This window comes from Castanea sativa, chromosome 11 (assembly GCF_040712315.1).
Source record: "Castanea sativa cultivar Marrone di Chiusa Pesio chromosome 11, ASM4071231v1".
NCBI classification, from domain to species: Eukaryota; Viridiplantae; Streptophyta; class Magnoliopsida; order Fagales; family Fagaceae; genus Castanea; species Castanea sativa.
The window spans coordinates 61,576,552-61,589,659 of NC_134023.1; the positions used below are offsets into that span (position 1 = coordinate 61,576,552).

At 33.9% G+C, this 13,108-nt stretch overlaps 1 pseudogene; it reads right to left on the reverse strand.

Annotated features, from left to right (window-relative positions):
- Positions 1–892: 892 nt before the first annotated feature.
- LOC142614473 (GDSL esterase/lipase 2-like) lies at positions 893–2,766 on the reverse strand (annotated as a pseudogene).
- Between the last annotated feature and the right edge of the window lie 10,342 nt (positions 2,767–13,108).

The following is a 13,108-nucleotide window of genomic DNA, read 5'->3' on the forward strand; positions in this document are numbered from 1 at the left end:
TACACCCGCAAAATTGGCTTGGCTTCATACTCTCTTTAAGGAACTCAACTTGTTTCTCCCTCACATCCCACTCCTTTGGTGTGATAACAATTCTACTATTGCTCAGGCCTCCAATGTTGTGTTTCATTCCAGAACCAAGCACATTGAAGTGGACTACCATTATGTGCGAGGCTGTGTTCTTCGTAGTACTTTGGGCATTAAATTCATCTCTGGTCATGATAATTTTGCTAACATCTTCACTAAGCCATTGCTCGGTCCTGTTTTTCTCTCTCTTCGTGGCAAACTCTTGGCTGATACAGCCTCGTGTTTGAGGGGGGATGTTGAGAGTAAAGGCACAAATCAAGACCAACAGAGTCAAGTTCTTGTTCAAACTTCAACGGCTAGTTTTTCCAACGGATAGCTTAGTCTTTATTGCTAAACGAAGTCGTTTTATTTAAAGTTGTATTACTCTTGTATTTAGTAAAGTGCAGTCGCCTTAGTTAAAGCCCAGATCATTGGGTAGTTATGGTAGTTATTCTCTCCATGTTTCCGTCCAATCTTTATGGATCCATCCCGTGATTTACGGGATATTAGTTGAGTAGTTAGTGATCTCCTTAGGCTATATATACTGTACATCAAGTGTAACAGTAGACACAGAAAATACTCTTCTAGAAATTCCTTTCTCTCTTCGTCTATCTCTCTCTCTCATCTCTCTCTATAATTCTTCTTTGTCTTTCATTGAGTAATATCTGTGTGAACACCATTGTTGCTAATTCTTCAAGCTTAGCTTGGTTTTTTCAGATATAACATAAAAATTTGATTGATTAAACATATTAATTTATTACATCAAGCTTGTACATAAGTTTTATGCTTATGACCTTAATTTAACATTTTATTATGAAATCTAAAAACATCAATGTTCAAACAATGATTTGACATTGTAAGGTCTAGTGATATTGGGAGTTCCACTCCAAAGTAGCTCTGCAAATTGTTGGTAGACCTTTTCGGAAAAGTGCGCAGAGTCAAAGAACACATAGTCACTAACCTTCGCACATAATTCGTACTCTTTGACTGATCTCTTTCCTCCACAACTGGAAATTCCCCTGTATGGACCAGTTCCACAATATGCAATCTTCCCTTCTTTGAAACCTTTTTACAACAAAATAAAATAAAAAATGCTATTAGTCTATGACAGAACAAGATATAAAGTACAACTATAGTAATATACGTTCTGTACTGTGAAAATGGAAGTGACAATGTGACATACCATATTTTGAAGGATTATTTATTCTTTCAATTAGAAAAGTGTAGAAATCGGCTATTGAATATTTGAATCCTTTGTGCTCTCTCTCTAGCTTTGGAAGGACTTCAAAAAGTGTTTTATTGTGTAGTTTTACTATTGTTGTAAGTCCGCCGATGCATGCACCTGTGTTTCCTGGTTGTAGTGCTTTTGCGGGGTTCAACCCCATGGTGCCAAGCTAAGGAATACATATTTTCTTCCTCCTTTCTTATACATTTCCTAGCATACCAAAGTATAATTATCAGCAACTTGGAAACGAAAACAAAATAAACTAACACAAAATTGTTTTATATATTGAATACAACAATAATTGTAATTACTTTGATCACAGTCGTCAAGTTGCCAATCACCATATTTACGTATTCTTCGTCAGAGTAGGTTTGAAGCAAGCTCGGGTTTGTGGTAAAGGGCACAAAATAATCGATGCTTCCAATGCTAAAAAAGTAAACAGCTTTGGCCACCAACGCCTTTGCTTCTTTTTTACCTAGTTCATGCCTCAATAGAGTCTCCACTTTGTTGAAATAATTGAGTTGAATGTTTAGGCTTATGACCTGATATGGAGGGAGCAAGAAAAGCAAAATATGAGGTCAATGCAAGGATTTGGAATTCGATAAGAACATGCTTACTTATAAGAACAGTGTCTGTATCAAAATATGATGGAATATGTAAGGGATCTAAAATTTTATCGGTGACGTGTTGCAGAATGAACAAAAAGCATATCAAATAATAAAAAATAAAGAGAGAGAGAGAGAGAGAGAGAGAGAGAGAGAGAGAGAGAGAAGCATATGAGGCGAATGCAAGGATTTTGAAATTCGATAATATATAAACAATACTTACAAAAAGAAATTAACAATGGCAACCCTTCCCTTTCATGTGAAATGTAGAGGGCACATTTCACGATTAAGAACTAATTTTTTGGATCGTATAGAATGATTGAAATTTAAAATGACATTTCACTTAAACACTTATAAATTTGTAATATCTAAGGAGCCTGTACTTAATCAGATAGAATGTGTACCAATCCTTTACGAGTTTCATCAAGAACACCAGCTCCTGTTGATGCAAAGTTAGCCCCATCAATATACCGTTTATAACCAGGTTGTAGATATGGTAGAAGTAGTGTCAATTTTGCATACTCAGCTGCACTAATGCTTCAAAAATTAATTGAGCAACAATTCCAATCCAAGAGAAAAACAACACTTAATTAACTATAATCTTACCAATGAAATCTGTAATTAGACGGCCATTGGAAGATCTCCCAGTTGGGTACCTGAAGAAGCTTTCCCCATAAGGTGAATAATTTGCCTGGAAATCAGTAGTGGTATTGATATAGTTATTGTTTCCAGCATCAACTTCTGAATCCCCAAAAATGAATAAGGCAACATGATTATTTGGCAGACAGATTTCACCATGGCATTGGGTTGTCTGGATATTAATGCTTGCATGCAAAACCAAGAAACAAGATAGAACCTTAAACTGATCATCATGTCAAATCTTGTTCACTTTCTATAAACTTCTTTTTATTTGGTATGTACAGGGTGCTTAATTTCTCATTTATGTGAGGAAATTGCTCCAGTTGAACTTTCATGACAGCTGGTTAAGCTGGTCACATACGTTAAAGATTTGAATAAACATCTATCAAAAAAAGATAAATAAAAAAAAGGAAATAGATTTGAAGAAACAACATCTAAAGACAAACACAAATACCTATAAATAAATAAATAAAGACAAACACAAATAATCATCCAATTACATGTTTTTGACTGGTACTGGAGTTCCATTTAGGTCTTTGATAAGTCTTTTGTCTTCAAATAAGATATTTAAGCTTCAAAGTTCATCTACATAAAAAAAACACCTGTTGTCATAACCTAATAATAAGAGTGATCATCATAGAGTGAACGCTAGTTATAGATATAAATTTACCATATTTATCCAAATGTTTTTGACTAAGATGGCATAGCGACACTATCAATAAAATTAAAGACAAGCTCAAAATAATAATTAAAAAAAAAATCAATTATGTTGTTGACTTTTTTTTTTTTTGGGTTGAGAAAAGGGAATTATGGTGTTGACTTCAATGGGAGCACATGTGCTAAGACTATTATTTACTACCATTTTTGTAGTTAACCTCCCATGTGGTTTTCTCTTGTGAAACACACCCTCTTCTTTTGTTTAAAATAAGATATCCACCTTCATTAAGATGCAAATTATTAATGTTGACCTTCCTTGGATGACTGAAAAAATGCTCTAAAAAATTCATCTAATTCTTCTCCTTCTATATAAGTAAAGAGAAAAGTATGTCTTCATGAAATTGATAAGCAAGAGAATGGTAATACACAGCCAAGTTAAGGAAACATTGCATCCAATCCTCAAAATTATTTTTTGTAGTGTTTGCCACCACTGGCCGAGTTGCACCTCTAATTTGATCTACTGTCCAAATGTGAGAGTATATAATATGATGATTTGACTTATTAGTTATTACACAAATTAATTTATTAAATTTAGTCTGTAAGAATGCTCCATGTTTACAAGTTTTATTTTACATTTCTTAAATTTAAATTTATCAGTGTTCAAACAACACTTAAAATTATAAGGTTAAGTGACATTGGGATTTCCACTCCAAATTAACTCTACGAATTGCTGGTAGGCATTTTTAGTAGGATGAGCATAATCAAAACACATAGTCATCAGTTCCACAACATGCAATCTTACTTTTTGCAAAACCTTCGCAACATAATTAAATTAACACAAGCCATACAAATTGACGTGTTATTAATTATAAAATGTGTAATTCAAACATTAATTTATTACATTATTTAAGTGACATAAATTATATTCTTATCACATAGTAAAATTTATAATAATAACTTTAACATTGTCCTTACCCAAACAGCACATACTTAGATGGATGTTAACATACCTTTGGTACTCCAAGGAATTTTTTTTTTTTTTTTGAGCCCTTTGTTCCAAGGAATTGACAAGTATTTTTTGGTTAGAGAAAAATATAACTAGTATAATTCTACAAATTTATGTCAAGTGGGTTCTTCCCTATCTATTAATTAATTCCACGGAAACATAGAGACATAGTCAGTGATTTGGAGGATCAACTACTTTAATTTTTAATGTGGGTTTTAAGCACATAGTTGAATTTAAAATCTTGGGGCTTCTCGAAATTTAAAAACAAAAGAGCCTAACCCAGGGGAGCTTCAATAATTAATAATTTTGACTTGTAATAATTGATACTAAACATATTCTGAATTCAAAGTCCATGTTTGTCATTAGTGTTTAGAATGCTTTTCAAATTTTAAAAACAAATGACCCTAACTCAGCGGACTTGGAGACTCAACAATTAATAATTTTGACTTGTAATTTATACAGTTATACTATAAAAATATTGAATGAAAGTCCATTGATGTTAACCCTCAAAAAATAAATCCATTTATGTTATTTGACTTATTTCTAGTTTTGGAATAACAATCAAATTTCTTCTATATATATATATATAAAAGGGAATAACAGTCAAATTCTCCCACTCAAAAAAAAAAAAAAAAAACATAAAACATAAAAAAGAAAAAAGAAGAAGAATAAAAATCAAATTAATATGCACAAGGTAGGATAGGGTAGCAGTGACCATTCTTTATTGTTTGAAGTCATCCAATAGTGCTATTAGTTTAAGAATAATTTTGTGTCCACGTTATTGACCATATCCTATAGATTTGCTAGATCTACTCGTTTGGCCGATTCAAACATTGATATGCAGTTTAACACAAAAAAAATGCAGTGCCAATTTTTTCTGTACGCTGATATGGTTTAAACTTTCAATCCCACAATATGTTTGGAAACATTACAAAATGGAAGCTAGTTTTATTGCCTCAACAATGCTGTTTCCTTCTAGATTCCAACCGACCCGAATCCTTTGACTATTTATTGATTTCTCATGTAGAATTTAAAGCTCTCACAATATTCCATATAACTATGTAAGCAATAAAAAAAATTCAACTAAAAAGACATAAAACAAAACCCTACTCTTTCTGCTTCCTTTCATCCCCATCTCCCTCTCTATCACAAGTCGTACACAAACCAAAACCCAAATAAGCCCATCTCCCTCTATGTTATCTTCCTAATCCCATAAATTTCTTCAAACACAATACACATCCAGCACAAACCAAACCCATAAGTCTCAAACAGAAGCCAAACCCACAAATCACAACCACTACCATTACAACACCGTCCTTTGCCGTGAGAGAATGGAGGTGTGAGAGAGAGATGAGGTACGAAGTCAAGTTTTGTATTGATTTCTCAGCCCGAAATTTTTGCTGATATCATTTTCTTCTCTCTTGTTGCTCCTCCCCCTATACAAGATTCTCTCTCCTCCCAAATTTTCACCTTAGCTCTAAAATTGATGTAGAACACAGTTTAATATTTAATTTTTGTAATTTTGTTATTTTAGGCATATGTTATTTATTGCCTTGTTTTAGGTATTTTTAATGTTTTTAGTCAAATTAGAGTTTTATATGCTTTCATAGTCGTCTTAGGGTTTCTAGTCACCCTAGGTTTTCTTTTTATTATTTAAATGCATTGTAGCCTCTAAAGGCAATTCAGTTTTTCAGATTAATAAAAATATAGACTCTTTTGTCAATTCTTTTTTCTGGTGGATTCTAGTTTATCACCTTATGGATTCAAGAAACCTCTCGTTAATTCGAGGTTTATTACCTAGGAACTAATATTTTAGTTTATGTCCATCAAAGAAAGCATCATGTGTGCTATATTTAGGCTTCTGCGACATCAATTGGTATCAGAGCCTGAAGAAAGCATATATGATGCTCTTTGATGGACATAAACTAAACTGTCAATTCCTGGGTAGTAAACCTTAAATTCACAAGGGGTTCCTTGAATCCACAAGGTGGTAAACTAGAATCCACCAAAAAAGAATTAACAAAAGAGTCTGTATTTTTATTAATCTGAAAAACTGAATTAACTTTGGAGGCTACAATGCGTTTAAATAGTAAAAAGAGAACCTAGGGTGACTAGAAACCCTAAAGCGACTGGGAAACTCTAAGGCAGCTGCGAAAACATATAAAACCCTAATTTGACTAAACAACATTAAAAATACCTAAAACAAGGCAATAAATAACCTAAACCTAAAATTTAAAAAAATTACATAAAAATACTAAAATTAAATTATTACAAAAATTAAATATTAAACCGTGTCCTACATCAGATCCCTCCACTTGAAACAAATTGATCCTCGAGTTGATGGTAGAAATTTGAAATCTTTCACTCCAAATAATCGAATACTTTGAATGCTTTAATGACTTGATCTAGCTTTGACTATAGAAGTGTAAAAATGGAAAATGTAACCTTTTAAATGAGTAAAAATCTATATTTGGAAATAAAATGACCAAAGTGGCCCTTGGCCTATGTATGTGGGCCACGGCTTGCATACATGGGCCAAAGCATGCGTACGCAGGCACATTCTTATGTATGCAACTAGGGTTTCAAAAGTATAAGAAAGATAAGTTTTCTACAATAATGGTTGAGGTTTGGAATGAATCCCACATCGTCTAGGAACTGCTCCAAACTCCATTTTTTCCACTATATAAAGCCTTACATGGTACATTTTCAAAACACATAGAAATCTCATGGGAAAACCTAAGATTCACTAGAAAATGGTGAATCAAAGTGGAGTTTTTCACAAAATGCCCTCAAGTCATTTTTATTTGATTGAGACATTTTCTAGCCCCAATCCTTTTAGTTTAACGTTGCTAATTACTATTTTATTGAATTATGATAAATTTGATTGAGGGGAATGGTCATAATCAAAGTTTGGGAAGTCCTTTTGATGTATCAAGTTTCAACCTTTCTCTTCTCTCTCTCTCTCTTTTTTTTTTTTTTTTCCTTTCTTTCTTTTGCTATTTAATATGTTTTTCTTTCTTTGTTTGTGTTATAGCCTGTTTGTTTAGAGTAGGTTTATGTCTTCTTGTATATTGTGAGTATGTTTGGCTATTAAAATTAGGGTTTTCATTTCTGCTTAGTTTTGCTATTTATCTGTTTTTGGGTTAGGGTTCAGGCGTGTTTGCGTATGCATACTTTTGTATGCGCGCGTAGGCTCGAAGCATGCGTACGCATAAAACTAGCCTGCGTGTGCGAAACTATGTATGCACACACATAATCGTGCCTAGGAACCCTAAATCTGCTTTTTCTGTGTCTTTTGTTTTGTTTGTCTTGCCTAATATGCCTCCATTCTAACCTTCTTATATGCTTTTGATTTGCTTTTTCTTTGTTCACATGTTTGTTTGTTATTGTATGCTTGATTAGGGTTTATCTCTATGTTTCTTAATCTTAATATCATGTCATTCATTCATATGTCTATGCATTAATGCCATAGGTGTTGTGTTGTTGCAAGGTAAGTAAATGGTAAGTCAAGCATTAAAAATGTTCATGCATTCATGTTATGGTTTTACTTTGAGATATGATGGAACATGCTTAGATGTATGATTAAGGTTTGTAATATGTTAATGCCTTGCTGCCATGTTTAGGCTGCTGCCTCATTTTAGATGTATGATAGGGTTTTCATATGCTAGATGAATGCTAGGGTTTCTTATTTGTGTTTGGATTTGGCTCTTTTTTGCTTTAGGATAGATATGTATATGCTTTGGGATGAAAGCTGCCATGTTATATGTTAGATGCATGTTAGTGTGCGTGTCGAGTCTAAAATATAAGTGTTGAGTGTCTAACACCTTCCCAAGAGTGTACCTAAACTCTAAACCTATACTCTGGTAGTAAGATCAATGGTCCTTCCTTGAAGGGACGCGATATATATGATTTCTAAACCATTGCAAAAACTAGGTGGGGACTCCCCCCTTGCATGCACAACGTACAGCAAAATCAAACAAACACGGAATCAGTAGAAATTGTGTGAAGGCCAGAAAAAACAAAGTTCAGATGGAGTGAAGTATACATAAGAGGTTAGGGCATTACCTACTTGTACCCAACCAATACATGAGAGGTGGGCCACAGGTCAAGGCTTTCAGAGGGTGTGGTTTGGCGGTGAGAAGAAATGGGGTCTACTTTAAGGTTCCCACTTAAACTTATTTGGGGAGAGATGTCCTGCTGGGATGACATCTCACCCAAAAGAGGTAAGTGTGGGCTAGGACCACTTGATGCATGTCATAGAGGTAGGTAATGGAGAAGCTTAATCCTTATCCGGATGAGGGAAGTGAAAAACAGAGAGATGTAAGAAACAAGACAAGAAATATTTCTTAGGAATGAAGAGTGGTGCACCCAATAAGTAGCCGGCAGGCTAGTGGGTAGTCTTGGAAGGACACCGATAAGGAGCCAAAAGTAATTGAAAGGTAAAAAGGTTGTTAGGTTATAAAAGTTTAAAACAATTGGCAAATCATGAACACACAAGAACATATAAGCTGCAGAAAGAAGATTTCAGAATTTGCCTGGTTCGATTAATTGAAAGACAGGCTCGACCGATTGAAAGTCGTATCTGCAGAATTTTAATTAAGCCCAAACAGCGGTTCAAGCCCATTAAGGATTAAGGTTTCTGATCTACTTCTCCCACTATATAAAGGAAACCCTAAGCACATTTTTAAAGGTTTTTTTATAGAGAGAAGAGTGTGCCTCCTTTGTATTTAGGGTTTTGTTCCTAAAAAGCTCTCTCATATTTTCTACCGGTGTTATTACTTGAAGAATCTCAAGATCTGAAGTTGTAGAAGTTGCTGCCTTCTCTAGTCATCAAAGGTGCTGATGATCTAAACCTTCAAGGGTGGTCTTGGAGTCACAAACAGGAGAGTATGTGTTGCTAAACTTTTGAGTGGAATCTCAAAGTCACAAATGTGAGTGTTTGTGTTTTGCAAATGCCAAGAAAAGAAGTAGTCTGTGGACTTGGAGCTATCATGGGGTCGTGGTAGTAAGTTTTCTACTCAAGGTAGCAATAGGATGTTAGCGGTCGAAGTCACTATTGTACAAACTTCAATTCTTTCATAGTGGATTTACTGTTTTACCTAAGGATAGCTAGGTTAAATCCTCCCCAAGTTTTTTATCGGTTTGGTTTTCCTGCGTCATCATATCATTGTGTTATTTATTTTTCTACTGCTTTGCATGATATGATATATTTGTGTTAACTTAGATCTGCTTAATTTACCTAAGTTAATCACTTGGCTAAATAACTAGGTTAATCTAGTTGTGTTTAAGGGGTCTAAAAACATACAAAGGTAAATCTCATCGTGGCAGATAGTATAAAGATGGGTAGCTGTGAACAGTAAAAAGAAGAACAAGAGACAGGAAAGAATAGAAAGAGAAGAAGAGAAGAAGAGAATATACAGAAAAAATCAAAGAAACATAAGTGGTAGGAATAGAGGTATGCATCAATAAACTACATTTTTCTCTCCCTCTTGACAGGCCCACTGTCATGCCCCAAACCCCAAAGGGTCCAAAGCATGAGAAAGACATCTCAAATACCTATAAATTTTTCATTTTTAACAATTCAATCCACATAAATCATATCAAGTACCAACATCGAGAATTATCATAATTATTCCATTAAATATACTCTCAAAGTAAGTTAGAGCTCTAAGCAATAATTATAAGGACCATTGGCCACAAGAGAGTAGGGGTTCTAAATAAATAATTACATATCAACAGCTTGTCCCTTTAGTGGGAATAAAGTCACAACCACTATAACATACAAAAGAATGAGTCAAGCCTATTCTAAGGTGTACATCATCTAATGTCTCAATTACAAAAGTTCAACCTCCATTAGTAGTTAGTCTAACCACTGTTAGCCACCAAAAGTTGTCTCAAAAGATTGTTGCCTACTTTGAAAAGTTTATAAAATAATGGGATGAGACAAAACCCAATAAGTAGCAAAATTAATGGGGGTGGGGAAATGTAAGTTTCATAATGATGAGCAAGTTACAAAACATGTTATAATATGGGAATTTCCATTAAGATCATGCAAATCCATTTTTCTTAATAAATTGATAAGAATGATTAAAAGAATATAGCACCAAGCTTTCTCCAAATATTTCAACATGAAACTACATAGTATTTACTGTGAGCTATCAAAATACCCTCTTTAAAATCTAGAAATCCAACCCAAGGTCACATTACAAGCCGCCATAAAGACGTTAAGTATGCCACAAAGACATCAAGTTATGCCACGAAGACATCAATTATGCCACAAAGACATCAATCCGCCACAAAGGCGGGGGTGCCAAGATACCAATGTCAAAAAGACTACGGCATTTGGCTGGATAATCACTGAGTAATCACATGTCGCAGCCCAAGGGTAAAAGCATAAAGAGTTCACAGTTTACATGAAATCAAAACACTGTTCAATTTCAAGTAATTTCACAAAAACCTTTGAAATACCCAATATATTCACAAGGCTCTCAAGTTTTCAAAAATCATTTCTTGTCAATAATATTTTGCATCGACTTTCTCAATTATCAAAGCATCTTTAAATTTTGCAAATAATGCAATAAATCAATAAAATCCCACAAAAAACTTCCCAAAATGTGTTTAACCCAAAAATAATGTTTTATGTAACATGGTAATTTTTTAAAAATCCCATTAAAAGCTACTTACCTTGCAACCCTCAAAAAGCTTAACTTTCCAAGCTCCAAAGGAGATTAGCTAGAGCCTAAACAATATCAAGCAAACCTATCACAATAAGCATAAAGCTTGAAACTGTATCTAGCTACAAATTAGGAATTGTCAAATAAGCACTTTGATTAGGCAAGCCTAGTATTTAGCCTCACAAATAATATTTTCCACTTCCAAAGTTTTTCAACCAATTCATTCACAAGGCATAGACTTCAATTCATAAAATTAAACCATTCAAGGTATTATATCCAACATCAAAACCTCAACACCTTCTAAGTACTTCCCACAAGGTTTACACCACATAAACAAGAGACCCATGATACCAAATATCATATTATCCTCCAAGACAAATGATATGAATAGTTAACTAGCTCCAAATAATTAATAAAAATTATATTTACCATTTATTTCACATAAAAAAAAGTCCAAAACTCCCAAATTTTCACCACTTAGATAACCACCATTGCAAAAATCATAAACTCACTCATCAAATACATCCACCAAGACCAAAACCCATACATAAAAACACATAAATATCACTTCTAATGCTCATAAATCACATGAGTATTATTATTAAAGCTTAGATAAACATAACCTCAAGAAAAAGCATATAAACCCACCAAAAATATTAGAAATTTTTACCTTAAATAGTAGGGATGAGTGAGCCTTACCTTTTTTCCTATGGAGTTCTCGGTGATCTTGCTGAAAAATGGTGATGGAAGTAGTGAGGAGTGGTACCGGTAGGAGAGTAAGGGAGTGAAGAGAGGAGAGTTTGTGAGGAAAATGAAAAGAAAAGAAACATGTAAAAGACCCTTGGTTGACCGGCCAAATAAGGAGAGATACTTGTGAGTGTGTGGTGTGTGGTGGGGAAATAAGGGGTAGGTGGGTCATGTGTGGCTCCTAAAAATCTGATCTCTTTTTTTTTTTTTTTTTCATTGGGCTGGGCTGTTACATTCTCCCCCTCTTATAAAAATTTCGTCCTCGAAATTTTACATAGTAAACTTAGATCTCTTTTCATTATGCACCTTATCCATATCAAATAAGAGTCACTGCCTTGCAACAATTTCATTCTCTTTACTAGAGTTGATTGAACTTTCAACTAGCCAAATAGGCCTCTGAATGGCTTATTCAACCTTAACTCCCAACCTTTCTAAATCAGTAAGGATTTTCCTCTAAGTAATATGCAAAGCATCTGAAAAATAATTAGAGACTGTACTACTAAGTGCACCAATAATGACATAGCCTTGCGGAGATGATAGTTAATAATGTAATCATAGTACTTAAACAATTCAAATCATTTGATGGTCTCATGTATAGTTCATTCTGGTTAAAGTAATACTCTAAAATTTTATGATTCATAAGATATCTCATCTTTCTCAAACAAATAATCTCCCTAAGATTTTGAAGCAAACAAAACTATAGCCAACTCCAAGTCATGCGGATAAATCTTTCTCATGATTTGTATATCCTACTAAGATCCAATATAATTCCATCCTTGGAGATCACATAACCCAACAACACTACTTGATTCCACCGAAATTCGCACTTCCTTAGTCTAGTAAACAACTTATTTCTCTTAGAATAAATCAAAATATCATCAATAAACACAATGATAAAACGATCCCATAAATCATGAAATTCCATATTTCAAAAATTTCATAAAGAAGGACATTTGTTAATCCAAACAGCATCATTAAGAACTCATAATGACCATACCTAGTCCAAAAGGTTGCCTTTGGTATGGCCCCAATTTTCGACTAGCGGTAATTAGAACAAGATCAATCTTAGAAAATACTTGTACTCTTTGCAACTAGTCAAACAAGTCATCAATGCAAGGCAAATGATATTTACTCTTCATGGTAATTCAAATTAGATCATGGAAGTTGGTACATAACCTCATAGACCTATCATTCTCCCTAAATATGCATACAAGCATGACAAGAAGCCAACCGGTCCATGCCTAGGATAACATGCTTACCTAGCAACACCATTTTAGCCAATAATTCTCTACCCCTAATGAAAAGATACAAGAAGTAAGCACGAGATTATTCCATATAATATCACCAATTGGGGTAGAAGCTAATAACTTAAAATCAAGTAGTTCCAAGCTCTTATCACAACTTTTAGTACGGCACTAGAAACAAAATAATGCGTGGAACTAAGATAAAAAAACTCTAGCATGTGTGAAGGACAAAGGGAGTATACTTGTCG